Genomic DNA, 22,096 nt, shown 5'->3' with positions numbered 1-22,096 from the left:
TCTTAATGATATCACGCATTAAAACTGTACATTACTCCCACATGACAATAATGAAGTCAGAGAATTTCGTCAGTAGCTTTCGCTGTGAGCTTATTATCTGGCCACAAGAAATGAAAATGGATCTGTTTGATGTTTCTTTACATTATACAATTATTGCATGAGACAGATTAGCAATGTATCCCTTCCCACCCCCATAGAAATATAGGAATGGGAGTAGGCTATTCAGCCCATCAAGCCTGCCCTGACAGTCAATACGATCATGACCAATCAAACATGTGGATGTCTTTTATCCACTCTATCCCCATAACACTACCTATCAATCTCTACCTTGAACATACTCAAAGACCGAGCATCCACAGTTCCCTGAGATAAAGAGAACTCCAGAGATTATGACACTCCTCATCTTGGACCTATGTAGCAAAATATTCTGGTTCTAGACACCCGCCCCCCCCCCCCCCCCCCCCCTCTCCCCACCACCCCCACCCGCCCCCAAAGTACCAGCAGAACCAGCAGAAATATCTTACCTGCAACTACTCAGTATATCTTTTGGCAGAATTTTACTAAGTCCCAATGAGATTGCTTCTCATTTTTTGATACTTTAGACACCACTGACCTGGTTTGCCCAATCGCCCTTCGTTAAACAATTCCACCATCCTGGGAACAAGTCTGGTCACATTCCCTCTAATGCAATAACATCCTGTACATTGATCACGTCATGAAAAATCATCTTATTTTATTCACTCATAGAGTCCTTACAGTACAGAAGAAGGCCATTCAACCCATTGAGTCGGCACCAACCCTCCAAAGAACATCCCACCATTCACCTATAATTTCCCTGTGACCATGTATTTGTCGTGGCTAATCTATCTAGCCTAAACATCTTTGGACTGTGGGAGTAAGCCGGAGCACCCGGCAGAAACCCACGCAGATGCGGGGACAACATGCAAACTCCACACAGACAATTACCAAGCCAGAAACTCACTCAGACATGGGGACAACATGCAAATTCCACACAATTACAAAGCCAGAATCTCTGGCACTGTGAGGCAATGGTGCTAAACACTGGGCCACTCATAGGAGTCACTGCCTGGGCCAACATTTATTACCTGTCCTTGTTGCCCTTGAGAAGGTGCTAGTGAGCTGTCTACTTGAACCGCTTCAGTCCAAGTGCTGTAGGTAGACCCACAATGCACTTTGGGAGGAAATTCTTGTCTACAGATACACATCCATTAGGTTTTCTGTGGAACACAAGTGTTGATGGTTAACAATAAAAAGGTGTGACAGTTCCCTCTCATCTGACACCTGCACACCTTTCAATTCTGAGATAGGAGTGCATGGCGCATGAGATACAATTTTTTTCCTCCCAGAAAATGTCAAACACAAAGTTTGGAGAAACAGATGGCTGTTCAAATGTAATATGACATGAAATGTAATGGAGATCAATACCTCTAAATGTGTCACTCTGAGATGCCTCACTACACTTCCCTTCTCTAGGTCCACTACTTCTTCTTCCTTTTGAAATACCTCACCAATAGGGTGTGGGATCATATCGAGCTGCCCTCCCACTGCCTTCCACCACCATTTGACCACCCTGCCCATCTTGAAAAATTCAACCCAGTATTTGCAATCACTTTAATTCCCATGCTCAAAGCCTAGTCATAGCCTCTGTCTGTCTATCTTTTCTCACAGCCTTGATTTCTAGGATTTAGTCATGGCCTTCCATCGGATTGATTAATGCTTACGGGCAAAGTACAGGAGTATCCTATCCTTTGGCACACTGGCTGACCCAATAAACTCTCCCATTCTTATTAGTTGTCTTCAGGTGTGTTGTAATGAGAACCAACCTGTGTGCCCACATTACAAGGTGCCAACAAACTTTAGTATGGGACTTGAACCCTGAGTTTCTGACCCAGAGATAGGACCCCACTACTACATCCCCACCACAAACATCCTCCCAAACCTATAAAGTAAACTCACTGGTAATACCTTGTTGTTTGGTTACATGGAACTTGAATATTGTTGAGAGAAGATAGGTCTTGGTGAAACAGTTCACCTTCCGATTTGCAAAGGACTATGCTGACAGCCACTTTAAGATTGTCAGTTGGGCTTAAAGCGTGGTGCACTAGTGTCTATATTAATACACGTTTATGCTACATTAATCATATGCTGCACCTGTTTGAACGGAGCAAAACAGTGCTAGCTATTCTCTGGTTCATTTCTCTAGGCAACTGCCTGACCAATCAGAACCAACCTGCCTGGTTTAAAATGTCATCAAGACTTGGCAGTTAACTGTCAGTAACCATCTAATGGTTCATTCTCCATGGCAATACTCAATCTGCTGGCTAACCAATCAGAATCTGCTTGCTAACCAATCAGAATCTGCTTGCTAACTGTTAGGCTCTTTTCCTGAGATTTCACACACGAAATGCAATTCACACACAACAACTTTTGTAAACAGTTAAAGTTTATTAAAGCTTCTACAAGCTAGGTGACCCCCTTTGGCCCTCTTCGCAGGCATGCAAAGTCAAGTCAAAGAGGCCCTGAACAAAGGGAACACATCCTCTTTATATAAGTCAGTTGGTAATGCTTACAGATACACTGGCCACTCCCTCACAGTCACATGTTACCCCAGGTATAATGGTAGGATGAGGTCATCCTCCGAGATAATGTAAATGTAAATGCTCTAATCCTGGAGAATTGATATGCAAATGATTTCCTGACTCAGTGATTCCCCAAGACAATGGAGGAGTGATATACCTATCTTTGGGGAATGGCTATGAAAGTTTTCTGAATGGAAGGCACTGGATGATAGCTTAATTTGATAAAAGCAGGGGGAGTAGTAACAAATGACTGTCTAAATGGAGTAGGGATCATAGGAATTCTGGCCTGAGTGTCACCCCCACCAACTTCCAGAATGTTCACTCAGTGCAGTTTAACCCTTTAATATTTCAGTAATGTCCAGAGAGATAGCCCCAGTTAATCTTTTAACATTACATTACCAATCAGCACTCCCTTCACGGAGGAGTGTTTGTTTTTTGTTTACATTGGTATATGTTACAAATTGTAATGCGTGCAAAACAAAATGCATCTATTTTCAGCAATACTCATCTGTAAGTGTTGTGCAAGAGTTAACGCTGAGGAATACCTGAAGCACCATCCACTATGACAGTGTCGTATGGGGTTTGGTGGGGGGACTGCTTTGGATCACAAAGGAGTAATATCAACTGGTCAGGGCTTCTTCGTTGACTCTGTAATAATCTTTATCACGTTCATGTAACGCTTTTCCACATTCATGGGATGAGGGTATCAATTGCTATGCCAGCATTGATTGCCCATCAGCTAAGAGCAATAAGTTAAAAATCAATGACATTGCTGTGGGTCTGGAGTCACATGTAGACTAGATAAGGATGCCAGTTTCCTTCCCTTAAGGACACTAGTAAACCAGGTGGGTTTTTCCTGATGATTGATTCATAGTCATCTTAGTTCCAGATTTATTGAAAATTATTGGATCCAAATTCCACCATCCACATGGTCCCTGGAATATTACCTGGGTATCTGGTAATACCACTACATCATCACCTTCCACCAATATCACACAATAAGCTACATCTTGTTTAAGACAATAGCATCTTCTCATCTCCATTAGATTTTCCTTGACCACACTAAATGAACAGGATGATGGCTGCAAATCCATCTTCAGCTCCATTGGATTAATAAGGGCAGCATGGTGGCTCAGTGGTTAGCACTGTTGCTTCACAGCGCCGGGGACCTGGGTTCAAGCCCAGCCTCGGGCAACTGTGTGGAGTTTGCACGTTCTCCCTGTGTCTGCGTGGGTTTCTTCCGGGTGCTCCAGTTTCCTCCCACAGTCCAAAGACGTGCAAGTTAGGTGAATTGGCCATGCTAAATTGCCCGTATTGTTAGGTGCAGGGGTCTGGGTGGATTGCCCTTCGAAGGGTCGGTGTAGACTTGTTGGGCCGAAGGGCCTGTTTCCACACTGTAGGGAACCTTAAAGTAAGCATGAGTGCAGAGATCTCACTCCACAATGGTACAAATTGCTCTCACAACAGTCACTTTATTAGTTGAACAGGGCACAGTGACCAAACAGGGGTGAATAAGGTGGTGAGGAAAAGGAACATTATTCCAAATTAGATGCAGTTGTAGTTGGGCCCTGATGAAAGAGGTTTGAACTTCATCAAAAGGACGCTTTCGCTTTCATATTGTGCAGTGTCAGGGAGATAATAAGCTTCCAACAAAAACAATTTCAAAAGAATTCCATGAAATGTATACCAGTCAGGCCTTCCTGACGGCTAGTGTAAGCTGCGCTGTCTGATGTAGACCTCTGTCTGCTTTGACAGTTTCAATTTCACACCAATCTCTGCTGGGCCTCAGTAGCTGATAGAGCCAGGAGTGAAATTCCCCATGCTGTACAGTGCTTGTCGATGTGCCAGGTACAAGCAGTTGTGAATTATCACACAGCTGGAGCAGAGTCTAAAAACAGAAAATTCCCAAAAGAGTCGAGCGAAGGAAAAAAAAGGGGAGTAACAGAAGAAAACCTTCTGCTTTCATAAAGAAAAGAAACTGCTGCTGATTCAAAGTATGGACGGTGGCTGTCAGCAAGGTGTTTAGGGGAAGGGTAGGATCAGTTTAGCAGATTCTGTTTTTGACAAACAGTGCTTTGTGTTTGTACGCTCTTTAGGTTAGAGACTGGAACAGGCACCACCTGACAAAATGCAGGAACTCAGAGATCACAGCCATGGGGAATAAACAATAATGGGCAACATCTAAACAATCAGCGTCATAGAGCACTGGGTCAGTGAACACACAGGCATGATCGTGCCATCAAGGCACTGCTGATTGTTAAAACTGCAGATTTCCATATCTTTCTTACTGACGTTTTCTACCACAATTAATTAATTATTTGTTTCCTCTCCTAAGCCCCACTCTAACCCTAACATCACTAACCTCCCTCCAGATCCACCGACCTCTCTGCTATACTTTGATGGATAACAGGCTGGAATTGCTTTCCATGGAGCGTCGGAGGCTGAGAGGTGACCTTCTAGAGCTTTACAAAAACATTAGGGGCATTGATAAGATGAACAGCCAAGGTCTTTTCCTCAGGATAGGGAGTCCACAACTAGAGGCCATAGGGTAAGGTGAGAAGGAAAGATTTAAAAAGGACGTCAGGGTCAACATTTTCCACACAGAGGGCGGTTTGTGCATGCGACCAGCTGCCAGAGGAAATGGTAGAGGCTGGTACAATTACAACATTTAAAAGACATTTGGACAGGTACATGGATAGGAAAGATTTACAGGAATATGGGACAAACGCAGGCAAGTGGGACTAGTTCATTTTAGGAACCTTGGTCAGAATAGACGAGTTGGGCCAGAAAGGCCTGTTTCCATGCTGTTTGACTCAATGACTCTGGTAGCTCATCCAAATGTTTATTCCTTATATATGGGTTAGCGTTAGCATGCTTAGCAATCACAGAAGGATTATAATGGAAATTTATTTGAATTATTTCATGGGATGTGGACATTTGATGCCTCTCCCAAAATGCTCTTGAACGGAGTGACTGTTAAGCCATTTGTACTGATACTTGTACCTAATTCTGCCTAAGATATGTTGTCTTATGCCACAGCTTTTCATTTTAGAGAGCAGTCAACGATGTGATTTGACCTGGAGTCACATGTAGACCAGAGCAGGTAATGATGGCAGATTCTGGATTAGTGGTGCTGGAAGAGCACAGCAGTTCAGGCAGCATCCGAGGAGCAGTAAAATCAACGTTTCGGGCAAAAGCCCTTCATCAGGAATACAGGCAGAGTGCCTGAAGGGTGGAGAAATAAGCTAGAGGAGGGTGGGAGTGGGGAGAAAGTAGCACAGAGTACAATAGGTGAGTGGGGGAGGGGATGAAGGTGATAGGTCAGGGAGGAGGGTGGAGTGGATAGGTGGAAAAGAAGATAGGGAGGTAGGACAAGTCATGGGGACAGAACTGAGCTGGAAGTTTGGAACTAGGGTGAGGTGGGGGAAGGGGAAATGAGGAAACTGTTGAAGTCCACATGATGCCCTGGGGTTGAAGTGTTCCGAGGTGGAAGATGAGGCGTTCTTCCTCAGATTTCCTTCCCTAAAAAGCATTAGTGAACTAGATTGGTTTGCTTTTAAAACAATAATTGATGTAAGTTTCGCAGTCCCCACTATCAAAACTAGCTTTTAATTCCAGATTTTACCAGTCACCCTTAAATCCCACCAACTGCTGTAGTGGGTTTTGAATCCATCAACCCAGGGCATTAATCTGGGACTACTAATCCAGTGATATTACCACTATGCCACCATCTCCCTGAGCAGTGGCACAGAAACGGCTCAATGATTTCATGCTGGCATTTACACTCAGTTTGAATTTCCTCATCTAAGTCAACCATAACCCTCCACTCCCTTAAGTGCTCATCTAACCTCCAATTCTATACATCTACACCATTCTGTTCAATCACCCCACAGTGAATCAAATTCCCTGCTCTGACAGAAACAGACCTTTCAGTCCAACCAATCCATATTGACTGTAATCCCAAACTAAATTAGTCCCACCAGCCTGCCCTTGGCACCCATGTCCTTCCAAACCATTCTTATTCATGAATGTATCTAAATGTCTTTTAAACATTGTAACTGCACATGCATCCATCACTTTCACTGGAATTTCTTTCCACACATGAACCATTTCCTGTGTAAAAAATGTTGCCCCCATATCTTTCTCATCTCACTTTAAAATATGACCCCTAGTCTTGAAATCCCTCACCTTAAAGAAAAGACACTTGCTGTTCACTTTATCTATATCCCTCATGATTTTAAAAACCTCTATAAGGGCACCCCTCAACCTCCTACGCTCCAGTGAAAAAAGTCCCAGCCTATCCACTGTTATAACTCACACCTTTCATTCCTGGCAAAGTCTTGATAAATCTTTTCTGAACCCTCTCCAGCTTAATAATATCCTTCCTATAACAGGGCAACCAGAACTGCACACAGTATTCCATAAAAGGCTTCACCAACGTCCTGAACAACCTCAACATGATGTCCCAACTCCTATACTCAAAGGTCTGAGCAACAAAGGCAAGTGGGTGGCGTGGTGGCTCAGTGGTTAGCACTGCTGCCTCACAGCACCAGGGTTCCAGGTTTGATTCAAGCCTCGGTGACTGTCTGTGTGGAGTTTGCACATTTTCTCTGTGTCTGCATGGGTTTCCTCCCACAGTCTAAAGATGTGCAGGCCATGTGAATTGATTAGATTACTTACAGTGTGGAAACAGGCCCTTCGGCCCAACAAGTCCACACCGCCCCGCCGAAGCGCAGCCCACCCATTCCCCTACATTTACCCCTTACCTAACACTACGGGCAATTTAGTATGGCCAATTCACCTGACCCTGCACATCTTTGGACTGTGGGAGGAAACCGGAGCACCTGGAGGAAACCCAGGCAGACACGGGGAGAATGTGCAAACTCCACACAGTCAGTCGCCTGAGGCGAGAATTGAACCCAGGTCTCTCGCGCTGTGAGGCAGCAGTGCTAACCACTGTGCCACCATGCCGCACTAAATTGCTAAATTGACCATTGTGTTAGGTGTATTAGTCAGAGGGAAATGGGTCTGGGTGGGCTGCTCTCTGGAGGGTCAGTGTGGACTGATTGGGCTGAAGGTCCAGTTTCCACACTGTAGGGAAAAATTAACCTATGTGTGATGCAAATTTCAAAGATTTATGTACCTTTTCACCTAGGTCTCTGTTCTATAACACTACCCTTGAGTCAGTGAAGACTACAGCATAAGAAAGGCCCTTTGGCCCATCGAGTCTGCACCAGTCAAAACAACCACCTAACTATTTTCATCCAGTTTCCAGCACTTGCCACATTGCCTCATGTGCCTTGACACCACAAGTGCACATTCTCACGACTACTTACCGAGTGAAGATGTTTCTTCACATTCTTCCTATTGGATTTCTTCTTGACCATTTTATATTGACAGCCTCTGCTTATGTTCTTCTCCACAAGGGGAAACATGCTGTCTACAACCATTCCATCAAACTTTTAACGACTTTTCATAAGTCACCATTCTCAAGAGAAAACTGCAATGCATTTTGCGTGTCGCACCTAAAAGAGTAATGTTACATCCTGCAGGAGTTTATAAATCATGACTGAATGAGACATTAGGACAGGAAACTAAAAAACCAGATCAAAGAGGTTTGTTTTAAGGAAGACAGCCAGGCAGGGAGTTCTAAAAGGAGCTCAAGAGATTTAGACCCTGGTGGCTAAAGGCACAGCAGCCAATTGCGATCCTCACCCACTATCCGAGAGTGTGTGACTGTCGGCACAGTTACACATTCACATGTACAAGTTTTTGCAGCTCACAATATTAACTGGGTCAAAGGCAGATGGTGATAGTTTCATATCAGACAAAGGTAATAATAGGTTCTTGATAATAGATGTTTTCGTGCGTGTATGGAATGAGCTGCCAGAGGAAGTGGTGGAGGTTGGTACAATTGCAATATTTAAAAGACATCTAGATGGGTAGATGAATTGGAAGGGTTTGGAGGGGTATGGGTCGGGGGCTGGCAAGTGGGACTAGAGAAGGTTGGGATATCTGGTCAGCATGGATGAGTTGGACCAAAGGGTCTGTTTTCGTGCTGTACATCTCTATGACTCTATGACACCAGCCAATACCCCAAGGTCCCCACAGTCCCTTTCTACATTATTTGTTTAATTAATCAATAGCCCCGTAAAGAATCCCTGTAACTAAAACCAAAAAATTAAAGAAAACTTAGTAAATGTAAACCTTGAGAAAGTGAGGACTACAGATGCTGGAGATCAGAGCTTAAAAATGTGTTGCTGGAAAAGCGCAGCAGGTCATGCTGCCTGACCTGCTGTGCTTTTCCAGCAACACATTTTTAAGTAAATGTAAACCTTGTTGAGAGTTAATACACTCCCGCCCCTGTGGTACACACTGTCACAGAAAAGTGTCCCAGAAGAGTACACATTCTCCCCCACCAATGGCCCCTGGATACGGACATATCATCTGAAGAAAGGCAAGCCATCAGGTTAAATGATCCCCTTCACCAGCTTCACTTCCCCGGACCATTTCATACGCCTCTTCTCAAGGGGGCACTAAAACAAAAACAACACCCACCAGGAAACTTAAACTGGACTAAAAGAACAGACCTGGGGTCAGAAGGTGCCCATAAGCTCCTGTGCCAATCACTGGTCAAGAAGTCTCCAAGTGTTCCATTTGACAGTGCATGCTCCCTCTCCAGGGGCAACTGGATGTGGGTACAGGTCCTGACTGAGGACCAGACAGTCAGGTCGAACAACCAGCCTCTGCCTGGATCTATAAACTCCCCTTTTTTGGAGCGATTTTCCAATCAGCCTGTTCGGAGATTTTATTACAGACCTCAGGAGCTGAACCAAGCTCTCCCAGCTCAGAGTCAGGGACACTACCACTGTGCCACAAACCCCTTTCCATACTCTTTTGGAATCCAAATTTAAGTTAAACCAATTAAAGCAAATTCATAGTTAACAGTTAAGGGGCATTGCAAGAAAGTCAAAAATTCAAATAGAACTTTAAAATTTAAATTGAGAAGTTGTGGGAGAGATGATGCACATTAGCGCCCACGATGCCCACTGGGCATAAAAGGCCTTAAGCATGCTAATGGACACTATATTCTCCCTCTTCAAGGAAACCAAAGGATCTGGCAGAATGCTGGAAGGTGAGCAGATAGATCGAAAACTCTCTCCCACACCTGCCATCTCATGTTCTTTGATTTCTTTTTCTTCTGTCTTTTTTTTCTTTTTTCTTTCCTCATCCAACACATTGCTGCCTAACAACATTATGTTTATTTTTCTCATGCTCTTTTCATACTTTAAATATCAGTTAGCCCAGTTGAAACCAAATTAAAAAAGGTGAAGCCTCTTAAAGTGACACTGTTACAAAAGTCGAATCTCAAAGCAATTTGCAAAATTGCAATTAAAGTGTGATAATGTACTTCAGCTCCTGCTCCAGCATTGACTGATTGCTAAGCCCTGTGCTATCAGTAAATACCACGTTGTTTCTCACACCAGGGCATGTACAGAGTCACAGGGGTCAGACAATGGCTCAGTGGTTAGCACTTCAGCCCCAGGCAACTGTCTGTCTGTATGGAGTTTGCTCATTGTCCCGTATCTGTGTGGGTTTCCTCTCACAGTCCAAAGATATGCAGGTTAGGTGGATTGGCCATGGGAAATGTAGGGGTCTGGCGTGGGCTGGGGCTGGGGTCAGCGTGAACTTGATGGGCTGAATGGCCTGCTCCAACACTGTAGGAATTCTAGGAGGGGTAGGCAGTCAGACCCAAGAACTTCCTCAACCACCTGCTGCTTAAATCATTTCAGGACCTTCTTTTTTTATTCACCCATTTTCCTAATCAACTTGTTCAGAGATGTTATTACATGCCTCTGGAGCAGTGCTGCCCAGTAGCTTGACTTATAAGAAGGGCCTGGGGTTCTTGTGGTGCAGTGGTAGTGTCCCTACCCCTGGACCAAGAGGCCTGGGTTCAACCCAGGCCTCTTGGTCCAGGGGTAGGGACACTACCACTGCACCACAAGAACCCCAGGCCCTTCTTATAAGTCAAGCTACTGGGCAGGACTGCGGCTCAGTGGTTAGCACTGCTGCCTCACAGCGCCAGGGACCCAGATTCAGTTCCAGCCTCGGGCAACTGTCAGTGTGGAGTTTGCACATTCTTCCCATGTCTGTGTGGATTTGTTTCAGTTTCCTCCCACAGTCCAAAGATGTGCAGATTAGGTGAACTGGCCATGCTAAATTGCTCATAGTGTCCAGGGATGTGGACGCTAGGTGCATTAGTCAGGAGTAAATATAGGGTAGAGGGAATAGGTCAGGGTAGGTTACTCTTCGGAGGGTCGGTGTGGACTTGTAGGGCCGATTGGCCTGTTTCCACACTGTAGAGATTCTAATTCTAATAAACTTCTCACACTTATATCAATCAATACTGTTTACCTATTCATCCTTAACAATACAATTAGCACAACAATCGTTAGCAATAAGAAACAGTAATCTAGCTTGATTTAATTCTCCAAAGTTGGGGTGTGATACCAAGAGAGCATCAGATGATTACTTGGATAAAAGTAATGTGCAAGGGTATGGAGGAAAAGCAGGAGATTGGTACTGAGTGATGATGCTCACTTAACAAGCAGGCACAATGGGCCAAATGGCCTCCATTTGTGCCGTGACACTTGTGTGATTCTGTGAATAGTCGAACCTTCTGTTTCTGACTTGACTCCCATTGGCTATCTTTACCCAGAGTGGAGATCAAACCTGGGGTTTCTTGATTTGTACACTAACATCTAACTACTTTGGTCACTTCCTTTGAGTATAAAAGATCCCACAGCACTATTCTAAGCTAAGCCCATCGATTCTCCAAGTGCCCCAGCCAACGCTTATCCTTCAAGTAACACAATTAAACCAGTACATTCCAATCACAGATTACTGTGGTTTGTAATCTTGATGTGCATAAATTGTCTGTCCTGTTGGCTACAATACAATAGTGACTATATTTCAAAGCATTTTAGTGTTTGTCCAGTTCTTTGTAACAACCTGAAATTTGCAATGTATTACAACCCACAGAATTATGGCCACTTAGCAAAGTAGGGACAAAACATCACAAAGTGAAACATTCTGTCTCATTGGTTAACTCCTTTCTTTTGCTTTCTTGGCTAATGGTGTTTTGCTAGATCTTTGCAAGTGCTGATGAAACTTTTTTTTGTTATTTTTAATTATTTGGCAGCCTGTAAGTATGATCTATAAAATGCTGTAAATAGTTGTACAGTGTGCAAAACGCTAATACAGATTCTCAAGGGCAAAAGTGGAGACTGTGATTCAGACTCACCTCTAAAACACTCGGAAGTAGGAATAGAAAAGTCAGCAGAAAAAAGTCGCCAGTATAACTCCTAATTGCATTGGCAGCAGTCTCAAAAGAGATTACTAGAGCAGGAGTGTATTTGGAACACTAGTAAATGACAAACTGTATCCACAGGCACCTTATTGCACAACCATATTGGGGACATATGATATATTCGGGCAATTAATGCAATGTCCCATAGTCCCATTTTTTTCTTTTTTGACTCCTTCCCAGAATCTTCCCAGGCTCTGAATGATGCGGACTAAGGTGAGAAACATGGGAAAATTGGGAGAGATGTTCAGTTAGGCACTTCGCAATGTCAAGACCAACAGGTCACATTCTGTAACCAGATCCTGGACGTCGAGATGAGGTTTTCGCTATGAGCAATGAGAGGTCTATTAACAAGGTTTATCATTTTTACTCATAACTACATAATCTCACCTCATTAACATGCAAACTCCCAGTCTACCAGATAGAAACGAGACATTGGCAATTCCTGACATGGAAGTCCATGCCAGTATCTAGTAATGCCAGCTCACTGTTCGCTCCTCAGGACATGTAGGACACCCAGCACCAATAGAATCATAGAATCCCTACAGTGTGGAAGCAGGTCATTTGGCCCATTGGGTTCACACCGACCCTCCAAAGAGCATCCACCCAATACCCTGTCCATATAACCTGCATTTCACACAGCCAATCCACCTAGCCTGCACATCTTTGGTCTATGGCAGGAAAACCGGAGCAACTGGAGGAAACCCACACAGACACTGGTCCTTCAGGATACACTCCATACAGCAGCTTCATGCATCCCATGGGTATTTGGGCTTCACCTTGTCATCGTAGCCCATCTCTGATCCACTTACAGTACACTTTCAGATTTTAATGGTACACTTTGAGTGCACCAGTACTTTTCTCTGCAGTGCTACAATAAGGACATTTTGCTCACAACGAAAGTTACCCAGCTGGTGAACTGGACTAGTGTGTTACAGGCCGGAGCCCTTCCTGATGAAGGGCTCCATCCCGAAACGTCAATTTTCCTGCTCCTCGGATGCTGCCTGACCTGCTGCGCTTTTCCAGCAACACATTTTCAGCTGTGTGGTTTTTAACTTTGTACACCCCAGTTCAACACCGACATCTCCAAATCAAGATCCTCAGACAGCACCTTCCAAACACACACCCACTTCCATCCAGAAGGACAAGGGCAGCAGCTACATGGGGATGCTACCACCTACAAGTCTCCCACCAAGCCACTCACCATCCTCTTTTGGAAATAGATTGCTGTTCCTTCACTGTTGCTGGGTCAAAATCCTGGAATCCCCTTCCTAAGGGCATCAATGTTAAGCAGTGGTTCAAGAAGGCAGCTCACCACCACCTTCTCAAGGACAACTAGAGATGGACAATAAAATGCTGGCCAGCAAGAGATATCCATGTCCCATAGTGAATAAAAAAACTATTAATGGTTGCAGCTAATCTTCCCACTGATGAATCTTGAGTCAACAGATTGCACATACAACCTGATGACATGTGGGACCCACCCTTGTCCTAATCATTTAAACCTATAACAGACACAACAGGATGTAATGTTTGAATCGCAACAGTGTGGTCTTGATGAGGCTAGCATAAACTGTCAAGATAACATGTTTGCAACTTCTCGATGAGTCTTTTACCCATGAGTTATTATCAATACAGAAGTGTATAATAAAAATAATTAACCTGACATTTAATTACTTTCTAGTATTCCAACTTGTGCCAGAGATGAAGGGTTTATGATAACGTTCTATAATAACCCAACTTGTAGCCATATATGATAACATCCTGCAAAAGCCCAGCAGTTGGCTAGTGTCTGAAAATAAGCGTACTTTCATAACCAATTACTAAATGATTCTGAGACTATAGGATCGAGTATAGCTGTGAATTAATGGTATATTAAATAGAGCAGAGGTGAATTCTGTAGATTTTGCAACTATAACTCCCTTGAGTGAGGATGGTTTTGTCCAGACCAGTAGTTGGTACTAGCCATTTGTTGATACAGTGTGTTTGTCATGGAGGCTGCTGATACAAGCGGTATGAGACTGAGATGGGACAGCACCATACAGTAAACTGACCACCCTGAAGAAGGGCTTATGCCCGAAACGTCGATTCTCCTGCTCCTTGGATGCTGCCTGACCTGCTGCGCTTTTCCAGCAACACATTTTCAGCTCTGATCTCCAGCATCTGCAGTCCTCACTTTCTCCTTAAAAACCACACAGCACCAGGTTATAGTCCAACAGGTTTAATTGGAAGCACTAGCTTTCAGAGCGCTGCTCCTTCATCAGTTCACAATTACCTGATGAAGGTGCAGTGATCCAAAAACTAGTGCTTCCAATTAAACCTGTTGGACTATAACCTGGTGCTGTGTGGTTTTTAACTCTGAGGAGCTTGGGTGCACCTTGAAGCTTTAGTTTGCTTGTCACAGTTTGGACATGTCATGAAATTTGTTCAGTGTGTTGTTTGCAGTCTGATCTAACCATCACAGGTTTGGTACTCACACTGTGACTGTATTTTAAACATTTACACCTCTACTTACACCAGCTTGCTGTGTAGCTTTAATATTTCAATTTCAATTTTCAACACAGCATGACAGCCATCCTGTTGTTTCACTGCAGATGCTGTTCTGTAAAAGTTTGAAGGGAAAAGTGAAGGTGTTTTGGAGTGATGGCATTGGTGTATTGAAGTGCATGCAAGGTCACGTCCAGCACTACGTACTCTCATCAATAATGTGCTCTACACAGTGACAGTCGGGTCATATTGCTTATTAACTGTTGACTGTATCTGTATTTTGTTGGCACCATAAACAAAGACACCATAAATCAACACTTCCCACCAGCAACCCCCTGTCACTTGAACAACACTGAGCTTCAGTTCTCCTGCCTGTTGCACAGCCTGTCAGCAGCTGATAACCTTTATCTCTGACAAATAACCGCACTAAGCTGCAGCCAAACATCTGTAAATATCTGACAGGTACTTCACAAACTGAGTTTAATATACAACATGTAATAATTGATAGAAACAGCCTCTGAACAGAAGTAATTAGTTACTGCATTATTGATTGAAACCTTTGAAAACCATTCATCTTTCTCTGTTGATGAGTCAGAGGTAAGGGCATCCATCATTGACATCAGTGGAAGACAGCCTGAAGACATGGTCTGGGCAAGATTTGGAGAGAAAACGAGTGGCTCATTCTGAATTGGGCTTTATCTCCGTGACATACCAAATTCGTGGTCACACATCTTATTGAGTGGGGTGCACCAAAGTCAATATCATACAGCTGTTTCTGTCAGGTGAATAAAAATGTATCCAGAGTGAAGTATCAGCCCCCTCCTACAGCTTACATTCACTCCACAAGAAGCTCAGCATGCATGTAGTGAGTACTATCAGCAGGATGCATAATGGAATGCTGCCAAGAACCCTTCCATAAATGCTGTCAAAACCGGGACCTCTGACAAGTAGAACAATATCCATGGGTGTACTGTCAGCTCCTGAGTCACCCATGCCATCCTGACATGGACATGTCACCATTCCTTTGTTGTCACTGGGACAACACCTTGGAACTCCTTCAGTAACAATACTGCTCAAGAAGCGGACTCTGCCATCTTCCCAAGGGAAACTGGGAATGGGCAGCCATTGATGTCAAAACCTTTTATTACTTTATTAGATTCCCTACAGTGTGAAAGCAGGCCATTTAGCCCCTCTGAACAGCATCCCAAACAAACCCAACCCCCAACCCCCACCCCATAACTCTACATTTCCCATGGTCAGAAGTAGGTACTGCAGATGCTGGAGATTAGAGTCAAGATTAGAGTGGTGCTGGAAAAGGACAATAAGTCAGGCAGCATCCGAGGAGCAGGAAAATCGACATTTCGGGCAAAAGCCCTTCATCAGGAATTTCCCATGGGCAATCCACCTAGCCTACACATCCCTGAATACTATGGATAATTTAGTATGACTAACCCACCTAGCCTGAACACTATGGGCAATTTATCATGGCCAATCCACCCTTTGGACTGTGGGAGGAAGCCAGAGCACCCAGAGAAAAACCACAAAGACAGGGGGAGAAAGTGCAAACTCCACACAGACAGTCGCCTGAGGATGGAATTGAACCCGGGTCCCTGATGCTGTGTGGGAGCAGTGCTAACCACTGAGCCACCGTGCCAAAAAATGAAGTGGATATTCCTCCATACAAGCTGGAATGAAGGATCCAAAGATGTTATTTGGCCAATACAGCCTAATCTTATCCTGAACTTTGCTCATGTGTAGCTTCCAGCAAAGAGTGAGCAGGAACAAGAACTATAGTTGACTTTTGTTTGTACTTCAGTTCCAATCCGCGCTCCATATATTCTAATAGAATGCTCACACTGCTGCCTTTGTTCAGATCAATTACAGTTTTCCCCAACTACAGAGTCTAACAGTTCCACAATAGATTGAATAATGCCACAATCCCACCGACACAGCGTTCTATTGAACATTCTCCCCAACCCTTAATAAGGGTCTGAAAGAATCTGTCAATAATTCCCCGTTAGCCACTTCAGATTTCTCTAACATGCTTTTAAGTCCAATTGACTGTGTAGATTGAACTTGTGAGTCAGTGCACCACAATAGAGCGACATCATGTTGGTCCGAACATTCATGCTTCACTAGGGATTTAAGGTGGATTCCATCATTTCTTTTTGTGATTTAACTAGAATTGGTGAAGGGTGACTTCAGAATCAGGAAAAATAGCACTGCTCTCCTTGAGTCTCCACAAAGATGCCAGATCATTGACAATTAAAAATTAATTGCATTTGCGTGCGACTGGTTCTGAAAGTTAATTAAGAGAGTTGAAAAGATGCCGGTGTATACAATAGTCCTTGTGGAAGCTTTTGACATAAAAAACTGCACCATACAGTATGGAAGTATATTATTCTCATAAAACTAAAGGTGACCGTGATGTTTAATTTAACAAAGGACAATTTCTTTGCGAATGATGAGGGTGACAGAAATAACCTTCCTTTAGGCCCATATTCAAACTGTCAGTGATATTAATAGTTACAGTTTCCCCTACGGAGGTTGCCAGGTATTGCACGTGCTTAGAGTAGGGTTCATTTAAGATAGCTTTGTCCTTCTTAATTCAAGCAAGCTTCACAGAATGCTATAACATTACAAATGACATCTTTCATCTACATTTCTATTTCAGGTGCTGGCCCCAGCTTGGAGAGCTGCCTTGTGCTGAAACTGACAGCACGCAATCTGCACTGTGTAAACTGCACCCTTCCAAGAAAAATGCCAGCAGTGTGTAATATTAGTGAGCAAACATTTAAAAAATTCACTGTGATAGCCTTCTGTCCACTCATTTAATAGGGGGCATCAACGCACTTAGACCAAGTATCCTAACACCCAGTCGAAGTAATTAATAGGATGCTACCTGAACATACCAAAATTACAGGCAGTTATGTGGCTCAGTGGTTAGCGCTGCTGCCTCACAGCACCAGGCGCCTGGGTTCAATTCCACGCTCGGGCACTGTGTGCGCGTGTGGAGTTTGGATGTTCTCTGTGTCTGTATGAATGTGCTCTGGTTTCCTCCCACACTCCAAAGATCTGCAAGTTAGATGGATTGGTCATGCTAAATTGCCCCAGAGTGTCCGCAAATGTGTAGGCTAGGTGGATTGGCCATGGAAATACAGGGATGGGGTGGGTGGGTGCAATGCTGTTTGGAGGGATGGCATGGATTTGGTGGGCTGAATGACCTGCTACCACATTGTTGAGATTCATAGATATTTGCACATCTCACATGGAGTTCCTCAACATTAATTTCAGAGTGGAGCAGAAATTTGTAGATGCTTCTATTATGATAGAACTGATGCTTCAATGTTAATGTGGCGTGTTCAGTGCATTATGTTCATACAATGAAGTGCTGTCAATTGTAACGTAGGGGAATGCCGCAGTCAATTTGCACACAGCAAGTTCCCACAATCAACAATGACCAGACAATCCTTTGTTATTGATTTTGAAAATTAATTGAGAGCTGAACAGATACCACAGGTGTCTGAAGATTAATTAAGAGAGTTGAAAAGGACAAAAACTAGCCAGATTCCAAACATTATTCCTTGTTCTTCTTTAAAATTATACCATTGGATCTTTTATACCCAACAATGGAAATGAGAGGCCTTTGCATCCAAAATCTGGGGAAATGAAGCAATGGCAATGACACTGGCATTAGGTTAACATCTGGGTGGCATGGTGGCACAGTGGTTAGTACTGCTGCCTCACAGCACCAGGGTCCCCGGTTCAATTCCAGCCTCGGGCGACTGTCTGTGTGAAGGTTGCACATTCTCCTTGGGTTTTCTCCGGATGCTCCGGTTTCCTCCCACAGTCCAAAGATGTGCAGGCCTGGAAAATTGGTCATGTTAAATTGCCCATAGTGTTAGGTGCATTAGTTGGAGGGAAATGAGTCTGGGTGGGTTACTCTTCGGAGGGTTGGTGTGGACTGGTTGGGCTGAAGGGCCTGTTTCTACACTGTGGAATCATCTGGGGAAATGGGTTCAAAGTCCACCATAAAGTCAATTGATTTAAAATTTCCATTCACAAGATCTGGAACTGAAAGCCAGTCAGACCTTGAAACCATCAATGGTTATCCTAAAAATCTGTTATTCTTACCTGGTCAACATGTAACTCCAGATCCATAGTAATGTGATTAACCAGTAACTGTCCCCGGATTCCTGTCCTAAAATAGACACACAATAGATGAAGGATGAATAACAAAGGCTGGTCTTGCCAGTGATGCCTAAATTCCATGAAAGAATATTTATCCTTTTTAAAAAGACTGCACCTCTGTTGTGGACCAGACCAAATCCCCTCAAAATATTCAGCCTAGACCCCAACGTTTTCTAATTTTAAAAGTAAATGTAAGATGTTGCATTCCAGATGCAATTCGATTGGTCAGATTACCAGATGTAAAGCAAAATACACTTTATTCATCCACTGTGGTTAAAACATAACAAAAGAAAGAAAGAATTGAAATAATGTAATTCTATTGGAAAACTTAACAGAATAATAGAACAGAATCTATTATTCTGTTAAGTTTTCCAATAGAATTGCATTATTTCAATTCTTTCAATAACTATTACTAAATAACTGTTCCGATATCACAACATCCCATAAACAGCCTTGGCAAAAGGAAAATTCAGAACACTGATTATCTTACATGCAACTCCCATAGTAGGCAGAGAACACCCAGATTTTGGCTGTAACTGAGAGACAGAAAGAATATCTTCCACTTTTTTAAGATCCCAACAGTAACTGCTGAAAATTAAAAACTAAACGTCTGTGGAAGTTTGACCACTTCTGTTCAGGATCCTTCTATTCTTCCAACTTGAATAAAAACTCCAAGGCCTCAAAATCTGCTTAGTCTAGTGGTTCTGATAGACTGCTCTGTACCCCTGCTTTAAAACCTCTCTTCAAAGAAAAAGGACAAAATAACCTCTTAAAGCCACAGCATCGTCACAACTTCCATCAGTGTCGCACTCCCAAGGTATTGCACTGAAGTGACAACCTGGATTATAAACTGAAATGGGCCCATGATCTTTTGAAACAAAAGTAAGATTGCTACCTCTGAGCAAAAGCAAAATCTATGAACTTTAATCCCTCGTCCAAATTTCTGCATGATAAAATAAATTCCTTCTTCCAGTCAGAGGTTCTACAAATCCTGTATGGTACCTGGCTGGAATTGTTCATACTGTATACACGTTTTTACATTCTGAGTTAAGCCAGCAAGATTGGCAAGCAGGACAAAACTCTTAGATTCAGCTTCTAAATTGATAGCAAAGCCTCATACGGAATGGTCAACAAGGGAGTCAGAATGTTTCACAATCCATGAAATTAAGAGTTAATCAGGAATTGTAGATGCTGAGATTTATTTAATTTCTGTCCTTGTTTTGGTCCTAATTGTGGAGGATGGTTCAATAAATGATACGCTCAAACCAAATGATCCAGAACACTGAATGATCTGGTCACCCTGGCAAATACCTTTCAAAGGATATGCAATGGAGCACTATCTCAGAAGATTCACAAAGAATCTCAGAAAAAAAGGTCACTCAGCCCATCAGATCCACACTAGCTCTTCATAGGAGCGTCATTAGTGAAATCAGAGTGGCTACCAGAGAGCCTGGGACACGTGTGGAGTGAGGCATTAAAACAAGTAGCCCCTGATCCTTCTCAGGTGAATGCAAAAGATTCCAAAGACAAATTCAGAAAAAAAGTCAATGTCCTTGTCAATACATAACCTAAAATATCTATCTGGTAACTCAAAGATACTTCACTGGTATTTTATAAATGCAAATTGTACAGAATTACATTGAATATAGTTCACAGAAATAGGCCATTTGACAAAACTAGACTATGCTGTTTATAGCCTGAATATCTTCCACTCCATTTATCACACCCCAGCCTTCCAATCTACCTTTCCATTCCTTTTATTCTCACGTAGTTGTCTAGTTTCTTATAAATTTGCAGCTAAACTTTCGGACTTAGCTACCTCCCATGGCAGCGACATTCAAATTCCGAGTTAACATTTTCATCTCATCTCCTTAAGATAAAAAGCAAAGTACTGCAGATGCTGGAAATCTGAAATACAAAGAGGAAGTATTCAGGAAACTAAGCACATCTAGCAGCATCTGTGAAGACAGAAACAGAGTTAACATTTCAAGTCTGAGGTGATTCTTCTTCAGATCTGAGGGTAGGGTAGATGGGAAATTGGAATTGAGGTCACAATTAGATCAGTCATGATCTTACTGAATGCTGAGGCCAGCTTGAGAGAATAAATTACTTATTAATCTGTATGCATCTCATATTTTCTCCCCTCTGTTTCAAGAATCATAGTTTGGGGAAATGCTGCTTGCACGCACCTATCTTATAGTAATGCAACATCAACTGCGTTAATATACAACACCCTTACAGCATTCTACCACATATCAAGGTTGATGACAAACATGGTGAAGATCCTTAATGAATATGCAGTTCCTCATCAGAAAGTTCTTGAGTATTGACATTGCAATCGAAATATAGCAGAACACCTAGTGATAGAGCATCAACAGTAATGAGAATCAGATGGAACATGGAGAGCAGGATCAAGGTTTTGGGTGCAATAAGCTTTTTTTAAAAATTCATTCATGGCTGACACGGTGTTTATTGCCCATCTCTAATTGACCAGAGGGTAGTTAAGAGTCTGTGGGTCTGGAGTCACATGTAAACTAGACTGGGTAGGGACAACATTAATCAACCAGATGGGTATTTTAATGACAATCAAAGATGGTTTCATGGTCATCATTAGATTCTTAATTCCAGATTTTTAAATATTACTTGGGTTTCTGAATTAATTGTCTAGCCATAAGAACCACTATGCCACTGCCTCCCCTAATGCCCCTAACTCTGAGCTAGGAGGCCTAGCTTAAGCCCCACCTGCTTCAGATCTGTGTCGTAACACCAAAATATACAAAGAACTGTATGTGCTGGAGAATTGAAACAAAAACAGAAATTACTGGGGAAACTCAACACCAGACTCAAATGGTTAACTCTGTTTTCTCCCCACAGATGCTGAGTTTCTCCAGCAATTTCTGTGTTTGTGCATAATATCATCTCTGAACAAGTTAACTGGAACAAATCCAGAATGGGGACCACTGATTCCCCATTGCCCACTTTCCACCTCATACCTTCCGTTAATCTATCACAGAATCTATATTGTGTGGAAACAGGCCATTCAGCCCAACAAGTCCACACTGACCCTCTGAAGCACATCACACCCAGACCCATCTCTCAGCCCTTTCCCTGTAACCCTATATTTCCCATGGCTAGCGCAACTAACCTATACATCCTTGAACACTATGGGCAATTTAGCAAGGCCAATCCACCTGACCTGCACATCTTTTGACTGTGGGAGGTAACCAGAGCACCCAGAGGAAACCCACATAGACACAGGGATAACATGCAAACTCCACACAGGATAGTTGCCAGAGGATGGAATTGAAGCCGGGTCCCTTGCATTGTGAGGCAGCAGTGCTAACCACTGAGCCACTGCATATTGCTGCAGTGCAGAAATGTATGAAAAAATGGGGTAGATTTTTAAACTAGCCACAGGATGTGAAACTGGCATTGAGATAAACTGACCATT

The 22,096-nt window shown here is 43.1% G+C and overlaps 1 long non-coding RNA gene across 1 annotated transcript in view; it reads right to left on the bottom strand.

Moving 5' to 3' along the window:
* The window catches only part of LOC140465718 (uncharacterized), a 149,029-nt gene extending 130,369 nt beyond the window's left edge, over positions 1-18,660 (bottom strand). The window contains exon 1 of the long non-coding RNA XR_011955152.1: positions 18,589-18,660. This is a non-coding gene — a long non-coding RNA (uncharacterized lncRNA). The remainder of the gene's footprint in view (positions 1-18,588) is intronic.
* Positions 18,661-22,096: the final 3,436 nt, after the last annotated feature.

This window comes from Chiloscyllium punctatum, chromosome 42 (genome assembly GCF_047496795.1).
Source record: "Chiloscyllium punctatum isolate Juve2018m chromosome 42, sChiPun1.3, whole genome shotgun sequence".
Taxonomy (NCBI): domain Eukaryota; kingdom Metazoa; phylum Chordata; class Chondrichthyes; order Orectolobiformes; family Hemiscylliidae; genus Chiloscyllium; species Chiloscyllium punctatum.
Note: the sequence above shows the minus strand (reverse complement) of the source record. Positions and strands in the feature narration are given on the sequence as shown.